Below are 7,909 nucleotides of genomic sequence, written 5' to 3'. Positions count from 1 at the left end.
CTTGTTCCAGCTTCCAGGAGGCCCCAGGCTGCTCAAAGCTGACCATCTGCAGCTGGCAATAGCACAGGGATGGCTCTGCACAAAGTCCCGTGCTTTTCTCGCTAGGTGCCACTGAGCCTTTCCTTTTGCTTTGAGGAGGTGGTGGCTGTACTCCTGCAAGCAGAAGTTGTGAAACTGGTTGTGTCTGCACTTGGATTGGATTGGAAGTGAGGTGGGAGTACATGTAAAGAGAGTCGAGCAGCTCTAAAGTAGCTACTGACAGCAGCACCGCAGTGGTTTCTTCAGACCCTGACGCATTAGCCCAGTATTCAGACAGGTTTGTACAGACTGCCCTGCGAAGTCTAAAGCTGATTCAGGCAGGGTTATCTGAATCAGTAGGCACACCACTTGTTTATAGAGTAGATGTAGCCTCCGTTTTTGCCATTTTTTCTGTTGGTAGTTGTGACCATAATGCCTGTACTGCAGAGGTAGCTGGACAGAAGCTGAGCCAGCTCACCTTCACCAAGGATGGTTTCCAGGAGTCTGCAAACGGGGTGGTTCCCTCCACACCACTTTGGCACAGCAAAGCGTAATGGAGACATAAAGCTGTATATTACCCATGGATTAAAGTTAGTGCAGATCACATTTCTGAGCTTGTGCTCTTGGAAACCTCCTGAGCCGTGCATCAAAAAAGATGGAAGGGTGATTCTGGGCTTTGGGGCACTTTAAGAGAGACATCAGTGAGCATGCATGGCTGCTTAGAGACATGGTTTAGTGGTGGGATGGCAGGGTTAGGTTAATGGTTGGATTTGACGATCTTAAAAGGTCTTTTCCAACCTAAATGATTCTATGGCAAAAATACACCCATGTGAAGTGCCAGGAGAACTCTACAGAGAAAGCATCAAGTGGGTCAGGACTCCAGGCAAATATCCAACCTTTTGAGGACCCCCTGAAATGGCCATGAGTGCTGGTGGGTTGATCAGAATTTTAGGACTGCAGGCAAAAAGAGGGCTTGCAACCTCACAGAGGGGTGATGCTCAGGAGATATCTTCCATGACAGGAAAAGATCTTTTGGACACATACATGAAGGACGAAGGTAAAGGCTGTGCCCACAGCCACATAAGTGCTAGGGAAGACTGTTTGTTAATATGTTACTGTTTAGCACCATAGAAATGAGATGCAACACTGTCCTGGGGTGACCAACTGCTGTTTTGTATGAGTCAGTCAGTCATTCCAGTTAATCAGCGTTGAATATTCCTCTTCTTACTCTTGCTTCTATATTTTGTTTTGTTATGTTTATTCATACTAGCTGTGCATCATAACCAGTTCATCCACCTACGCTTTCCTATCATCGTTGTGCCTCATTCTCCGTCGGTTTGTTACACCCACTACTTGCATCGTGCTTTAATTACAATAACCTCCTCCAGGGAGGGACTCCCATCTTCTTGAATGTTTGTACAGCACTCTCCAAAACAGGCCATGGGATCACTCTTAGGGTTCCTGGGCACATCTGTAGCACCATTCCTAAGCACACCGTGAGCTAGGTACGTCTAAAAGCACCAACTAATTCAGACTGTCCTGTGTGCTTCCACATTTAATAAAATACAGGGTATGTTTCTTCTAAGTCTACTTGATCCACCGCTTGATTTTCTTTGTAACACCTGCTATTGTACTCTCTTTTATTGCTTCCCATGAAAATTTGCCCACCAGTGTCTCCATTTGTAGCAGACTTAAGTGACTTCCATTTTTTCCCCATGTAGCTGACTGCAAAATATTTTTTAAATGTTATGTACAAAATGGAAATGTATAGTGCTGTACCACATGATCCATCTTAGACCAAGTGTTAATCTGATATCCTGTGGCAAGTGATTCCACAAATTCAGCCACAAATGCTTTATTTCCACCAGCTGTGTGCTTCAGCCTGCATTGTGTCAAATGCAGAGCCTGCCACGGTGTGTAGAGGATAAGGGAAGTTCTCTACCAGAGACATTTGATAGCAACCTGCCTCCTAACAACTCCTGTGCTTTGGAGAGGTGGCTGCAGTTTGTCTGAAGGCTTCTGCAGGTCTTCATAGCTCAGATTTTACACTGGCTTCTCTGACAGCTGTGTTCCAGTAAACTGCAGTGCTCGTTTTTTTCCCCACCGTGCACAGCTTTCAGGACATACTGGGTTTACCATCTTGTTGAAGGCAAGATCTAGCATGTATGGGACTACAGGTGGCATCATGGCAGTGCTGGAGGAGATACATGGTGGAATGTGTGGACATCATGGCATGAATTACAGGTAAAAAGCAGTGAAGTTTCAGAAAAATGGAAAATTAGATTAATTTGTGTTGGAACTAGAGTAACAAAATATCTTGGCCTTCAGAATGTGTATAGTAAAACAGAAGCCAAATATACTCTGTCTATGCTACAAGAAGAGCTGTTACATTCTTTTAGCAAGGGACCTTTTCTTACAGGTCAAGGGCAATTGATCAGATTATAGCAATACATTTATAACAATGACTGCTGACCCTCCCTTCACCTCTCTAAAATACAAAATTACAACGTACCCCTAAGAGTTTTCTTGTTCTCCAGAGTGGCTCCAAAAAAAAAAAAAAAAAAAAAAAAAAAAGCTGTGGCATTCAAAGAATATCCTAGCAGAATTGATGAGTATTTATTTTTTGAAGAGGGAAGGAATTTTAAAGGAATTAAGAGGAAGGAATCAAGAAGCTGAGTCAACTCTGTTGCCTGTCTTAAGGCTTTTTTAAAAATGGCAATTTACTATTTGAGGTCCTGATATGGGAAAACACTGTATTCTTCCCTCCAGTGAAATTACTTTGTTGCATTGGTTTTGATGCCAGTGAAACACATGCTCTGTGTGTGCAGGACAGGGCTGGAGGGTTCTGGAGGGCATGCAGGGTTCTTGAACTTGAACTCATATTTATTCAATGTGACATCTTAAAAGTTTGAAACCAACAAACCCTAGGAGAGCAGGAAGTAACAGAAACAAAGGCATACTATCTGAAAAAGTAATTAATGCCAGAGCTTTTAAATGAAACCTTCATGGCTGCATAGTATTTGTAAGTCTCCTGTTCAGGGCCCCCAAATTATCAAAGGATCAGTCAGAAGCGGAACTAGAAAACACAGACCTTCAAGGTTGTATCCAGTCTTCTGTTCTTACAGATAGCTGCAACCTATAGGCTTTGTTCTAAACTAACCATGCTTAGTTTCAGAAATAATTTGGCTTTTTTTGTTCTCGGTACTTCTGTTGCATTTCAACATATATACTAGTTTAAATAGAGTCTACTTCCCCAAATTAATTACAATGGCCAAAACAATAATAATAAAAAAAAATCAGTTTCTGCTTTTTCTCAAGTGCTTTCGTTCCTTCCATGCTCAACAAAAGACAAATCTGTTTTACTCCCTCCTCCTGGGGAGTTTCTGAGGTATTTGTAACATCTGAGTGCTCTCACATACCGACAGAGCACTCTGAAGAACGGCTTCATAAGGGTGCAGAAAGTTTTTAATTTTCAGATACTTTTCTCCAAACAACTTGGCAAGACTTTAAGAGAACTTTTATTGCATGTATATTTCATAAATTCCTCCACAATAAACTGCAGGCCAGAACTGGTTAACAGTACCCCCCTCTGGGGTGTTTTTGGGTGAAAACTATCAGAGTTTATGATGTGGATATGATGTGACCTTAAAACATTGATGACTCTGAGACTGAACTGTGCATTTAGATGAGTTGCTTGGATTTCATGATGAATCAAGCATCCTCTAGGGGTGATTCCACCCTAGATTCAGATAAAAAGGGATTCTTAGTCATTAGCACTAAGGAAAACACTAACAAGTGCCCTGCTGAAGAGCTTAGTGGGATCCTTTTCTTCCAAAGCGCCAGCAGCAATTTCTGAGACTGATCTGAAAATCTTGAAGAGGTCTGGGCAGGTACAGACAGATTTTGAGCTTCCCTTGTGCAACAGAGGAGCAGGAAAACACAGCCAGCATGTCCCCTGGCCAGCAAGGCAGCCTTCTAGTGTGCAAGTTGTAGAAAGGTAAGGCTTCTGATAAAGAAGTCGTTTGAGGAAGCTCATACACTCTGAAGGCAGTTCTGGATGGTCGAGTAATCCAGCGCAGAAGGGTTTTGTCCAGTTCTACTACAAGAGCTATGTCATTGTATAAAATGTTAGTCAGTGGGGTTCGTTCAGGAGATGTACGAGCCAGAGTTGTGCCTGTAAAGGGCAGCCATCACACAGTGCATCCATGCTGCAGCCATCACTCATAAGATGCAGGTCACACACATGCAGACAGTGCCTCCCTGGCAGACTTGCACTGACTGTTGAGGTCTTGAAAGATTTTATAATTATTTCCACCTAATATTATTTATGTGGAAGTGTTCAGACAGAATATGAGCAATTGGTCAAATCTTTCTGGTAGGAGAATGATTTTCTCTGGAAAATGGTTTTATCCTGCGTGGAACATAGTCATTTTCAAAACAGTCTTCACATGACCTGTCTGGGAAAGTAGAAATGAACAAACACATAGCTTTGGAATGAAACCAATAATTGTTTAGCATTATCATAAATTGTAAGGCTATTTTCACTTTAGAATTTGAAAAATTACAGTTGAAGGGTAAAATTCTTCCCCTATTCTTACTTCTTTCTTTTTAAACTTCCTCTTACTCCTTTTCTCCACTGAAAAAGGTGTGTGCTTGTTGAGAGAGGTAGTGAGCAGATAAGATTAAGGGAAGAAAGTGTGACAAACCCTGCTTTTCACAGCTTATGTCTTCCATCTTGGAAAAAAAATATTGGAAGTTTTGAGGGTTTTCTTTACTATCAGACACCCTTAACCTTACCTTGCTTTTTCTAGTAGAGTGGCGAGATGGAGAGAGAAAACGGGGAGGAAGGCTAGGGAAGGAAATGTAGAAGTAAAAATTCAAGGAATAAAATTTTATCTAGTTTCCAAAGACTGATAACAAAATAAGATTAGTTATTCTGAGAACAAAAGAAACCCTGAGGAAACCTGGAGTACTTAACTCAAAGTGTTGCAGGTTCTTTTTCTTATGCGGTTTTTAGAGAAGAAATCTGGATTGACTGCCTGCCTGCCTGCCTGTGTATTGCTTCAAGGAAATGGGTTGAGCTGACATCACTCCTTCTACCCCAGCCAATCCTCTGGAAATAGCAGTTGAGCTCCAGTGGCACAACTTTAGTGATTGCTGTTTTGGAAAGGACTAAGGGCCACCCATCAGACCTGTGAGCAGCCTGGAAGTTGTGGGAACTGCTGCCCCTGGGCAGGGTGCGCCATGGGAACTCCACAGTTTTTGTCTTTCCTCCCGCCTCTGCTCGGCGTGAAGCGGTGGCCCAGATCTGTAAGAAGATGCACTACGCCTCATTCGAGCAGGTCATACCCTTTTAGTGCCTGCTACTGAGCCACGTGCCGGCAGAACAGAGGGGCTGCCAAGAGCTAAGTGAGTGGGAACGGTGCGTTTCTGTTCACTTCCCCATGGCAACTTGTTTATCAGTTGTCGTTTCAGCTCATTTCACTCTGTGCTATTTGAAGAGATCAGCAGTTCCTTGCAACGGGTTGAGATGGATGCCAGTATTGATGGAAGCTGACTCTTTCTAGTTAGAGTTTTGCTTCAAGCTAAAGTGGGATGAAATGGCGAATGTCACTTTTTTTTCTTCTTTTTTTCTAATAAAACTACAAACAAAAGAGAACATGGAGATGCCACGGGGCAATGGCCTGAGAACAACTGAAAGCGAATTTTGCTTGACCCAGAAGATAGCCAGAAAGCAGCAAACCACTGATGCCAAATGATCATAGAATCATAGAATGTTTTGGGTTGGAAGGGACCCCTAGAGGTCATCTAGTCCAACCCCCCTGCAGTGAGCAGGGACACCGCTGACTAGATCAGGTTGCTCAGAGGCCCATCCAACCTGGTCTTGAATGTTTCCAGCTATCCTATTATTCAATAGTACATTACTGAAGGAAGCCATACAGAACTGTATGTATGGAAATTAAAAACTCTGAGGGAATTCATGTTTTCCCAGGGAATTACGTGAATATCCGTGCACTTTCCAGAAAATTAGGTCAATAATTCACTTCAGAAATCTCCTGTTTCTCACAGAACCTCGTGGTAGCAGACATAGCCATAGCATGTGAATATGAAGTGATTCAGAATATAACTTTGCTAATAGAGTCCAAAAAAAGACAGTCAGTTGCAAGGTACCCCTTAATGAACAGGTTACACTTCCTAACCCTTTTTCACCTGAAATCATTTGTTCATTACTTTCCCTGGCCTTGAACCAGAGGTGGTGTGGAACTTGGTGCGCTAATTTGCTTGTATAAGGTACAATTGTTACCTTGCTTGATGCATATGAGATGTAAAGGGCAAACATGGCAGTGGAAACCTGTTCTGCCAAGGACATTATGCTTTGGTTTTCATATAATTGTTCCTGAAGGAAGGGAATTTTCCCAATGAATGAACCAAAGGTGTAGGAACTAGGTTTTAAAGCAAGTGTCTTCCTGTAAGCAAAGAATTTGTTCCATGACTACAAAATTAAGGACAAAAAGTTCTTATGAGTTCTAGTTCACAGACGTGGTAAAATAAGCCTATAAACTGCTTGTCAACTTGTCAACAGACTATGAAAAAAGCCTTTAAAATAAGCATAGTTCCCTTCTTTTCTCTACACCTGCTTTATGAACATTTTTTACATTCAGATCTCGTACATAATTACCTTACTTGTTTTTACATTACAGAATCACAGAATCGTAAGGGTTGGAAGGGACCTCAGGAGATCATCTAGTCCAACCCCCCTGCTAAAGCAGGCTCACCTAGAGCATGCTACACAGGACTTCATCCAGGCGGGCTTTGAATATCTCCAGAGAAGGAGACTCCACAACCTCCCTGGGCAGCCTGTTCCAGTGCTCTGCCACCCTCAGAGTGAAGAAGTTCTTCCTCATATTCAACTGAAACCTCTCGTGTTTCAGTTTGCATCCATTGCCCCTAGTCCTGTCGTTGGACACCACTGCAAACAGACTGCTTCCGTCCTCTTGACTTCCGCCCTTAAGATATTTGTATGCGTTGATGAGATCCCCTCTCAGTCTTCTCTTCTTCAGGCTGAACAAGCCCAACTCTCTCAGCCTTTCCTCGTAGGGGAGATGCTCCAGTCCCTTTATCATCCTGGTTGCTCTCCTCTGGACTCTTTCTAGGAGTTCCTCGTCTTTCTTGAACTGGGGAGCCCAGAACTGGACACAGTACTCCAGGTGGGGTCTCACCAGGGCAGAGTAGAGGGGGAGGATAACCTCCCTCGACCTGCTGGCCACACTCCTCTTAATACACCCCAGGATACCATTGGCCTTCTTGGCAACAAGGGCACATTGCTGGCTCATGGTCAGCTTATTGTCCACCAGGACTCCCAGGTCCCTCTCAGCAGAGCTGCTTTCCAGCAGGTCAGCCCCCAGCCTGTACTGGTGCATGGGGTTTGACCTCCCCAGGTGCAGCACTCGACACTTGCCCTTGTTGCCTCTCTTTTCAGGAGAGGCTTGTACCTGCCCCTCGGGGGAAGGGGGAGATGGGGAATTCCGGGGGGAGAGCAGCCTGTGGGGGGACCTGAGCAGTGACTGGAGATCCGCCGCGCCGTGTTGTGGTTTCCCTGTGCGGGTAACAACGGCCAAGAGTGCCGGTCGTGCCCTCCGCCGTCAGCGTTGAAGGTGTGCCATCACCCACAAAACGCGCCGTCCCTTACGCCGCCCAGGCAAGGAAGGCAGCGCTCTCTCAAGGGTGGGCCGCACCTCCAGGTGTCCCTCACATGCCCGTGGCACTGACTGCACCGCCCGCCCTCCGCAAACATGTGCTCCTCTCACGCCACAGCCCTCCCGCCCCCCGCTCCCCATTGGCCGGCCTTGCGGCAGTCGGCGGCCGCGCCCAATCAGAGGGCGCGCAGACC

This window comes from Egretta garzetta, unplaced genomic scaffold (genome assembly GCF_000687185.1).
Source record: "Egretta garzetta isolate BGI_Z169 unplaced genomic scaffold, ASM68718v1 scaffold465, whole genome shotgun sequence".
NCBI classification, from domain to species: domain Eukaryota; kingdom Metazoa; phylum Chordata; class Aves; order Pelecaniformes; family Ardeidae; genus Egretta; species Egretta garzetta.
This window is presented reverse-complemented; position numbering follows the sequence as displayed.